The sequence below is a fragment of the Trachemys scripta genome, chromosome 1, assembly GCF_013100865.1.
Source record: "Trachemys scripta elegans isolate TJP31775 chromosome 1, CAS_Tse_1.0, whole genome shotgun sequence".
Taxonomy (NCBI): Eukaryota; Metazoa; Chordata; order Testudines; family Emydidae; genus Trachemys; species Trachemys scripta.
Genome location: NC_048298.1, coordinates 331,773,655 through 331,784,248, shown reverse-complemented (window position 1 = coordinate 331,784,248; position 10,594 = coordinate 331,773,655). Strand labels below are relative to the sequence as shown.

The 10,594-nt window shown below is 52.1% G+C and overlaps 1 protein-coding gene across 1 annotated transcript in view; it reads left to right on the top strand.

Moving 5' to 3' along the window:
- The first annotated feature begins 657 nt into the window (after positions 1-657).
- CAPN5 (calpain 5) overlaps positions 658-10,594 on the top strand; it is a 129,640-nt gene continuing 119,703 nt past the window's right edge. The window contains exon 1 of the mRNA XM_034759125.1: positions 658-798. The gene's annotated coding sequence lies outside the window, so the exon portion shown is untranslated. The remainder of the gene's footprint in view (positions 799-10,594) is intronic.

The following is a 10,594-nucleotide window of genomic DNA, read 5'->3' as shown; positions in this document are numbered from 1 at the left end:
TTTTATGTAGAAATCCATGATTGAATTGAGTCTTCCTGACTCGTGATTTAAATCATGATTTAAATCAAATCCACCCTGCCATTTTGTAATTGTGCATAGCATTTTTTTTCCTTCCTAAGTGCAGCACCTTTCACTTGCCTTAATTGAATTTCATCGTTCAGACCCATTGCCCAATTTCTCGGGGCCATTTTGAATTGCCATCCTCTCCTCCAACAGGCCTGCAGCCCCTCCCGTTTGGTGTCAGGTGCATATTTGAGAAGTGTACACTCCACTTTATTATCCAAGTCATTAATGAAAATAGTGAACAGTCCCGCCCCGGGACAGACCCCTGTGGGCTCCCACCACATCCTCCCCGTTTGGCAGCGAACCCACTAACTACCCTTTGAGTCCGGTCCTTCGCCCTGCTGTGGAGAGCGCACCTAGAGCTCATTGCCCTAGTGTGCCTGTGAGCCATGCCACGTGGGACCCTCGCTGAAATCAAGTGTCCCCCACCTAAACCCCCAGACTAGCAACCTTAGCTCCCAGTTCTGCACAGCTGCAAAAGGGGGCGGTCACTGTGCACCTGAGCCTCCTTGGAGAGAAAGACACAGGCTAGCCTCCCTCCCTGGGACTGTCTCAGTCGGCGCAGGCGCAAGCTGCCTCCCCACCCCCCTGGCAGCCCCTCCCCGTGGAGGCGGGGCGGCGCTGCTGCCTGGAGCGGGCACGCGGCGTCCCCGCGGCAGAGCGCAGGCAGCATCTGGCCGCCGCTGGGTGCTCTGCTGCGGAGCGCGCCGCTCTCGGGACGAGCCCAGCTACCAGGTGAGATGCCCAACGCGGGCGGGCTGAGCTCTGCTCTCGCAGGGCCACCGGCTCTGGGAGTCCTGGCCAGGCACCGAGCGCCTCGCTGGGCAAAGGCACCGCAGTGGGGAAGTGGCCTGAAGATTGAAGGGGGGGGGGGAGGTTGCTGCAGGATCCAGCGTGTTCCCATTTGCATGGGGTGTCCCTCCCCCAGCCTACAAATCCTCCTCCAGGTGCAGGGGGAGGGTGGGGGTGCCTGGCTGCCTTGCGGGGATATGGCTGGAAGTGGCGGGAGGGGGATGTTTTCCCACAAAAGAGCCAGTGTTCAAGGCGAATGAAGAGAGAAATGTGGAGTCTGGCGCTTGCCTGGCTCCAAGTGGGGAGGGGAGCAACTCCCCCCCCACCCCCCCGGCCGGCCAATTGTCTATTCTTCTGTGGCTGGTTGTGGGTTCTCAGGTTGGGTTTCCATGTGTTCCCAAGTTTGCAGCGTGCCTGTCACGCCGCAGGAGCCCCGGGGAGCAGCAGAAACAGCTAGGAGTCCGGTGGCACCTTAGAGACGAACAGATTTATTTGGGCATAAGCTTTTGTGGGTAAAAAACCCACTTCTTCAGATGCAGGCAGGTGTTCTGCCTCCTCTCTGGGCTTTGGCAGGCTGGCGGGTGTTGGGTTAGGGTCTTTAGTTGAACTCCCCCGTCAAAACGCAGGTTATTCCACCTTAGCCTGAGACCGTAGGCACATGCAGGGCGAGAGAACTTGGAGTAAGTGCCTTGCTGGTGTTTGCACAGGGATTTCATATGCCCGCCTCGCTGCAGGAGCCTTTTCCAAATGTAAACGCAGTATCAACTACCTACAGGAGGCACCAGCCATCACCATGCCAGCCACACCCAGCTGGACTGCAGAACACAAGGAGATGATGCTTGGGCAAAAGTGGTGAGGGGCAGCAGTTCTGGGTGATGATGGGGGAGAGGTCCCAGAGCTGAGGGCCCTCTGCTGATGAGAATCCCCTGCCTCCAGAGGTCCCCAATTCAGGAACACGCATAGCTAATTAAGCACCTAACTTTAAACATGAGTATTCCCACTCAAGTCAACAGTGCTCATGTGCTTCAAGTTAAAGCACCTGGTTAAGGACATTGCTGAATCGGGGCCTTAGCCTCATGGGTCTGTCTACACAGCAGAGACACCCCTACACACCCGAGACCCTCCCCGCTCGTTGGGTTTCCGGGCTCTGACACTTACACTGCTGTTTTTACCCCTGCAGCGTGAGCCTGAGTCAGTTGATCGGGCTCAGAGATTTGCTGCCGCCAGTCGTTTTTTGCTGTGTGGGCGCCCCTGTGTCACTGGTGGCACCTGCACTTCTCCCAATGGTGGCGCTGCGCCGCGGCTAGCGACGGGGGGACATTTTTGGCAAAAAAGCCGAATGTAAATACCCATCCAGAGACCCCCATGCACTGCCTTGTGTTAGGGCAACAATGGGTCCTGCTGCTGCAGCGTGTTCTGACCAGGGGTCTATTCACAGCGGTGCTGAACACCCCCACCTCCAGCTGACGTCAGCGGGAGCTGCAGGTGTGGGACACCCCTGAAAGTAAGGCCCCTGTCATTAAAAAGCCAAGAGCTGCTTGGAGTCTGCACCAACCCTGCTACTGCTGGTGAGCTGAGCCAGAGGGAAACTTTTGGCAAAAAAGCCTCAGATAGACTTCCCCTTAGAGCTCTAGGAGCCAGGTACGCTGCCCGTTCTCTCGGGATCACAGGCACAATGCACACAGCTAATTTACCTGCCTTGCATGTGGTGAAGGGGGGTATGGGTGTGGCTTACATGTTTGGCCCTCAGATTTATCACCGAGAACAGGACTGCCTCACTGGGGGGTGCCGTAGTATTCGCTCCTCGGTGTTCTGAGCCTTGTGGTGCAGGAAAGTAAGCGGTTTGTTTGGGGATGGGGTGGGGGTGAATAATAAGCCATGAAACAGAGGTAAAAGCAGGGCAGTGAGCAGGAAAATTCCTGTTAAATTCTCTGGCTGCTTTTTCTTGCTGCGTCTGTCTGGCTGGCGTAGGGAGGAGGACAGGGAAAGTGGTTGTGGACCACTCTGAAAAGAGGTACGTTTCCGGAAAGGGGCAGGGGCGTGTTTGTGTGTCACCACATGGCTGAGCTGGTGTTTTATCCGGCAGGTGGTGGTGTTCCAGCTGCCCGATCTTTATTGCTACACGGTTGTGTAACCAATCGTGATTTCAGAGAGCTTTGCTGTATGTGCTGGTGCTTGTTAGCATAGTGATCTTCCATGTGGCTGACTCTTTGTGCTTGAGTCAGCACAAGGCGAATCCCCTCTCTAGGTAACAGATGACTCTGGCTGGAATTACGTGCACAAGTAACACCACCTGCTGCTAGGGCCTACAGCCAGATCATCCCAGGATTGGACCCTTGGTGGCAGTCATGATGGAAAGTCAAAGACAAAAGAGTTGGCAAAGAGCTAAGAACCAGGCATCTGATCTGGGAAGGTGCAGAGCTCCCTTGGCTCCTATCAACTTCTGTGGGTGGGCAGTCAGTGTAGCATGCTGGCCAGATGTGTGTCTGTCCAGCTGCGTGGCAGATCTACAGAGAAAGGCGACTGACTGCTGTTCACAGCTAATGAAGTTAGTCCTTCTGCTTAAGTTGTAGAATCTGTGCTCTGAAGCTAAAGGTCCAAGGTTTGATCCCTGTTGACGGCCCCTCCAGGGAGGCGATTACACTCCGCACCTTGCAGGACTGTTCCTTGGAAGAGGTGCAGTTGGCGTACTTCGTAGCACTCAGCTGAGCTAAAGGAGAATCTCCATTAGCCTTTAGCAGTACAGGATCTATGACCCAAAGTTGAATAGTTATAAATATGTGCTGTAGAGGGCAGCAGGGTGTGTGCATGTGCATGCTTGCATGCACACACACCAGTATATTATGTGTTTGTTCTCTAGCTATGCACATATTACATGCATGCTTCTTATTTGTTTGACTGGTAGGGTAATAGTTATTCCTACATGGGTTGGATGTTTTTTGCCACATGCGCTGTTTGTCCAGACTCCTTTTCTCTGCTCCTCCACTCTCTTCTGCCAGAGAGCTGCATAGACGAAGGACACAGCAGAAGTGAAACTGAAAATACAGGGCTGGGTTATTCTTGAGGTAGCCCATCTGGATGGTGACGAAGTGAAACTTCCCACAGACCGATCAACGGTCTGCTAGGCTGCTGGGCCAGGACTGTATTGTGCTAGCAATGGCCTCCCCACCCCATTGACTTTCCCCAGCATTTTTTCTGAGGTTCCTGTGCTAGATAAACCACTACCCTGCTGTTGCCCTTTTCCCCAAATTATTTAGTCTGTGCCTGGCTTTTACAGTAGCAAGCGCAGTCAGAGGTGCTATTCTACCAGAATTGAATATGGAGTCCCTGAACTGCCCATCTATCTAAGGTTGTCGTATGGTTCCCATCACTGCGGTATCTGAGTGCCTCACAATCTTTTAATGCATTCATTCTCCCAACACCCCTGTGAGGTTATGGAAGTGCTGTTATCCCCATTTTACAGGGGGTGAACTGCGGCAAAGACAGGCTAGGTGACATGCCCAAGGTCACACAGGAAGTTTGTAGCAGACCAAGCAATCAACCCTGATCTTCCACGTTCCTGCTGCTGGTCCTGTGGGCCTGCCCGAGCATGCATGAAACGATTTAGGAGGAGACCCTTTACATCTGTGAAGGCAGGAAAATTCACACTTTCGGAGCATAAAGGTTGGCATGTTCCATGAAGGGAAGGGCACCTTGGAAAGCTTTCTGCTCAAGGCATATTACATTTCTGACTTCGCATCATGCAAATGTAATTTCACTTCTGTCACCTGGGCGATATCCAGCCACATCGCCTAGCTAAGGGACGGCTTTGATTTTACCTCTTTGTAAAATAACAGAACACCTAGAACTGTTCTCAAAGCCGGGTCCGCCGCTAGTTCAGGGAAAGCCCCTGGCGGGCCGGGCCGGTTTGTTTACCTGCCGCATCCGCAGGTTCGGCCGATCGCGGCTCCCACTGGCCGCGGTTCGCCACTCCAGGCCAATGGGGGCTGCAGGAAGGGCGGCCAGCGCATCCCTCGGCCCACACTGCTTCCTGCAGCCCCCATTGGCCTGGAGCAGCGAACCACGGCCAGTGGGAGCCGCGATCGGCCGAACTTGTGGACGCGGCAGGTAAACAAACCAGCCCTGCCTGCCAGGGGCTTTCCCTGAACAAGCGGTGGACAGGCTTTGAGAACCACTGACCTAGAAAATCAACAAAACCTCCTCACATTAAGAGCCTGATAGATTCTGAGGCTTTAGGTCGGGCCCTACGAGAATGTTCAGATTATCCTTCCCTGACTTCTGAGTGCAACCCTAACTCTGGCCACTGGTGCATGTTAATTACCATACAATCTCTAGTTGCATGCTCACAGCTGGTTATTTCCAGGATTCCCTGCCTCATTCCCTGAGAACTGTCTACCTCAGGTCCTTTTCTGCGGAACTGTCGCTTAGCCAGTCGGTTCCCAGCCTGTAGCAGTGCATGGGATTCTTCCGTGCTAAGTGCAGGACTCTGCACTTGTCCTTGTTGAACCTCATCAGATTTCTTTTGGCACAATCCTCTAATTTGTCTAGGTCACTCTGGACCCTATCCCTACTCTCCAGTGTATCTACCTCTCCCCCCAGCTTAGTGTCATCCGCAAACTTTCTGAGGGTGCAATCCCCAGGGTCAGATCCCTTAACTCAAGCAGGGGGATAGCCGGCAGCCTCTTCCCTTCCCCCCCTCAACTCTAGTGCTGTCAGCCCCTCCTCACATCTTACGACTATCTCAAGAAGAAGCCTCCTCTAACTGCATCCTATAGGATATGACCCTGGGGATGGGGTCCTGAACATCCTTCTCTTGTGCTCTGGTGTCACAGGGCAGGCTCTCTCCCCAGCATCCCAAAGCCTTGTGGGAAGACCTAGGAGCATGGGAGGTGGCAGAAGGCCTGATCTACTACACAGGGATAAAAGACCTCCAATCTCGCAGGGTCCCAGAGCTCAGGCTGCAGCCCAAGCATCTACACAGCGATTTTTCAGCCCTGGAGTCCAGGCCTCAGGAGACCCAGGCCAACCGCAAGTTTTTATCCCTGGGTAGACATAGCTTTAGGGGCCCGGACAGTGCATGGACAGTGCAGAGCTGCTCCCACTACCCTGACTCAAGCACTTCCAGTTGATTAGAGACAATGGGCCAGGATTGCACCAGGGGAGAATGGGGGCAGCTCTATTGAGTTCTTTGGAGCTACCTTGATTTGCACTAGCTGAGATTCTGTGTGTGTCCCGTCCCTCCCGTTCCCCACTGCAGCAAAGTTAGCCCTTTCCTGCCCTTCTGTTTTCTGATTCACCTCATTGCTGTGTGTGTAACTGGGGCCACTTTAATACTGACCTTGTGCTAAATCTAAAGCAAACCTCTGCTGGAGTAGAGACATTGTGTTAAACAATAGGCCTGATTCTCCAGCCTCAGGATATGGGGAACTCCCCTTGACTACAATGGAACCAGGAATTACTACCTTCATGCTTCTGACCTAGCTCTTCTCCACCCCTTTTCTTTCAGCAGGGGTTTTTCTCCACCTGCCCCCAAAAAGATTTTCTTTATTGGGAAGAGACTAGGATTTCTTTTTCTTTCCCTTTAGATGTAGCTTGTTATTTTCCCAGCCTTCCCCTTGGCGATGTGGATTGACACTTGCCCTCTGGTTTTTATTAAACTGCTGCTACGAATCACTGCACCTGTCTTGGAATTACTGTGGGGTTGGGGAGCCTGCATCCTTAGGGCTAGAGAAGATACCTTTGCAAGGTCTAGTCATACTCACCAGGGGTCTAGCTGGATGATGATCTGGGCATGGGACCTGTTTGTTGGACGATCCAACTCCAGTTATCTTCAATGGAAGTTGGACTGGGCCCTTGGTCTACTCTGGAGCAAATGTGCTATGTATATTTATGGTGTATTATAGGTGGTTTATGATAATAATACACTGACTTTTTCCCCCTAGAAAGCATCATGCGATGTAATGTCTTTTTCTATCCCCTGATACGCCCAGAGGTGGTTAATTTTTATTACTTGTGCCATGTATTATCCCACCATATAATTATATCCTGCTCCTTTTAATCATTCCAGGCAGTGTAACTCTAAACCTATTTCTTCACCAAGTGTCCTAATGCTCTGGCACAGTGTCTGAGTACCCAGGCCAGGAGAGGGCATTCAGGTAATTTGGGAAAGCCCTTCCCTCTCCTTAGTAGTGTCAAGGGAGGAGAGCCATGTGTTTGTGACCTGCCGTTGAGGAACAGAGAGGGGTTTTTCCTGTTGTTACTTGGGAGGACCATGTAAATTGTAACTCTCTCGATTCCCAGAAGAAAGATTACCTTCAAATGGAATTAGGTTCAGTGTGTGTATCAATAACTTAAGGGTGAAGAAACATTGCAGGGATATTATCCCCAAACTAAGGATTATAAACACAGGAAATTTAGAGTTAGAGTTGCACTTAAAAGCAATCCAACTATGCTCAGGAAAGGAATTCATAGTAAGGACCCAAAAAACCTTAACTCTGTCCTGTTGGAGGCAATGCGGCATAGTGGATGGAGCACCGGACTGGGATTCAGGAGAGAGCTCGGTGCTATTCCCAACTCTGTGAATGACTTGCGGGGTGATATTAGGTGAGTCGCTTCACCACCAGTTGCCTCAGTTTCCCAATCTGTACAATAGGGATAATGATGCTGACCTTTGTTGCACTGAGATCACTGGATGGAAAGTGCTACATGAGAGCTAGGTAGTATAATAACAGTGTAATGCAATGACCATCCAATTGTGATTAAGACACCCTAGTGTGTGGCTTTGTGTCGGCTGCTGAGCCAGGTGTGTGCTCCGTGTGGGGGTGACAAATGCCCCTGAGTGAGCCTGAAGTGAAAACATGATGGAGACAAGGCGTGTGTGTTCTCCTGTGGGGCAACTAGGCGAGCTCGGCCTCTGACGGGTATAGGGCTGACCCTGCCTCTTTACCCTGCATTAAGCTAAAACGCCTTGTCGCCCCGTGTTTTCACCTGGAGATGGCTCACAGGCATTAGCTACCCCCAGGTAAAGCACACACCTTTCTGAGCAGTGAAGACTAGGCCTGTGTGGTCCCAGAGTCAACTGTTTCTAAGGGTCTGGTCTGAGGGCTGGATACAGGACACAGCTGGTTCTGTTTTACCCACATTCTTTGGCCTTCCTTTCCTCAGCTGCTTGAAAGTTTCTGATCTGTTCTGTCCCCATCCTCATTCCCACTGTAGGGCAGAGAGAATCCCTTTTTAAAAAAAAAATATTCAGCCCCTCCAGGCCTTCAACAGCAGCTTCTTGCCCCAAGAAAAACCCTCTGGCAGCTACGCCTTCCTTAAGCAAGGCCTTGTCCCGGAAAGCCCAGCACAGTCAGGCTGTGCAGAGCTGGTTTTACCAGTTTTCTAGGGCTGTGTGAACAGTGCTCCAGGGGGTACCGGCTGGCTTACAAAGCAGCCAATAAGCAATTAAGGGCTTGATCCTGCAGTTCTTATGCAAGTACAACTCCCATCAAAGTGAGTGGGAGGCTTGCTCAGGTGAAGGCTGCAAGATCAAGCCCTTATGCAAGGTGCCCAGGTGCCTTGCACCTGTTGCTGGGGTCTAGTATCAGCCCGTGCGGCTATGAAGCTGCCCGGCTGATCGTTTCCTAGACTCTTGTTGGCCGTGTCTCACAGCAAGGTGCTGTTACTCCAGTGACATTTATATGGTGGGGGGAGTTAACAGAATTAGTGGTCATGAGAGAGGCTGTTGTAATCAAAAGCAAACTTCTCCAGTGCCTGGGGAAGTGAAATTCTCCCACTTGTCACGGGTAAGTCTCGGGATTCTTGTGACTTGCTTGTCTTCTGTAGGGATGCTGCAGGCACATGGGGTGCTTAGAGACACTCTCTGGCCTTTTCCCCCACTGAGAGAAGGTGTAAATTCCTGTCAGCATCCACTGAGGATACCTTTAGTCACATGTGTCTGACGAAGTGGGTATTCACCCACGAAAGCTCATGCTCCAATACGTCTGTTAGTCTATAAGGTGCCACAGGACTCTTTGCCGCTTTTTGAGGAAACCTTGGTTCCTTTGTTTAAAAGAGCCGTAGCTGGGGTTCTCCATGCCCCCGACAAGGGGAAGATAACCTAGGTACCCTCTCGCAGCCTGTTAGGACTGTCAGCAGGGTTTCTTGTGTTTCTTTGTGTTACGGTAGAAGCAGGGGGCCCCGGCGGAGATAAGGGCCCCATTGTGCTAGGTGCTGTAAGTGCACGTAGTAAGAGACAGATCCTGGAGAGGTGACAATGCAAACAGACACAGGAAGTATGATCTCCGTTCTACGGGTGGGGAACAAAAGGTACTGTCTACACTGTGATGAAGGAGCCCCAGTATGGCTCACGGCTGGCCAAGTCAGCTGATTCGGGCTCGTGGGGCTTGGGCTGGGAGGCTATAAAATGTCGTTCGGGTTTTGGGACCCTGCAAGGGGGAAGCCTGAATGTCTACACTGCAGTCTTATAGCCCCGCAGCCCCGACCCTCCCATCAGCCTGAGTCAGGGGACCGGGGCCAGCCACAGGTCTTCTGTCGCAGTGCAGCCATGCCCTCAGGGTCTGAGGGCTTGTCTATACGAACTTTTGTTTGTGGCAAGCTGGGGTGTCAGTTTACCTCGCACTAGTTTGCCATGCACTACGTGTCCAGGGTCACGTCATGGATCCTGCTGCCACGCACTGAAAGCTCCCTCGTGCACTTTGATCTACTCTACTCGGGAACAGGAGTGGACGAAACTGCACTAGGGAACTTCAAGTTCACAGCAGACACCCAGGGCAAGGCGGTTACAACCTCAGCTTGCCATGAGCGAAGAGTCTGTACAGACAAGCCCCGAGACTGTGGGTACATCTATTGCGCTGTACACCCAGGTCTGTGGACTTGTACTTTTGTGCTCCCAAACCCGAGCTGGAGTGTCCACACTGGCTTGTAAATCTGGGTTTACAATTTCTGGACTAGGGCCTCACAGCCGTACTAATACATCCATATTTGACTATGCAGATCTTCCGACTCAGGTCTGTGGTGTGAGCTGTGTCCACATTGCAAAATGACAGGGTTTGGACCCGAGTCACAGTGGGACTTGGGCGCTGATCCACGCCCCTAGCAGAGTTTTAGGACACAGGACCTGAATGCTCGCTGGCCTGACTCAGACTCATTTGTGTGGCTGGAAAAGGGGCGTGGGCTCAAACCTGAGTCAGAGCCCGGGCTTAGTGTGCAGTGTGCCAAAACCTAAGTGACTTGCCCAAGGTCACACAGGGAATCTGTGGCAGAGCCAGGAATTTAACCCAGGTCTCCTGGACCGGGTCCAATGCCTGAACTACAAGACCCTCTTCCTCTCTTAGGGACTGTTGTGAAGGGAACTCCTGACCCATAGGAACTATTGCTCAGAGATCAGCCTGACCCCAAACGCTTGGTCCAAACGAACTCCCAAGCTTTAGGACAGGTGGATCCCAAGTTTGTAGCTCAAGTCTGTCTCTGCTTTTGTTGTTTGTAGGTCGCTGTGGGTCTTTCGAGATTCTGTAAAATGTCCTGCTAACTTCACTAGGAGTAGGAGGAGGTACTGGCTGTGCTAAATTGCTGTAGATTAGCAGAAGTCTTTGAAATATGTTGAGTTAAGCCCTCCTCACCCTGGCCCATGCAGACGGCTGCTTCTTATCCACACAGGGATAAGACTCCTGTGGAGTCCTGGAGAAATCTTTTTAACACCGCCTGTAAAGTTTATTCACAATGGCAGGAGATGGGA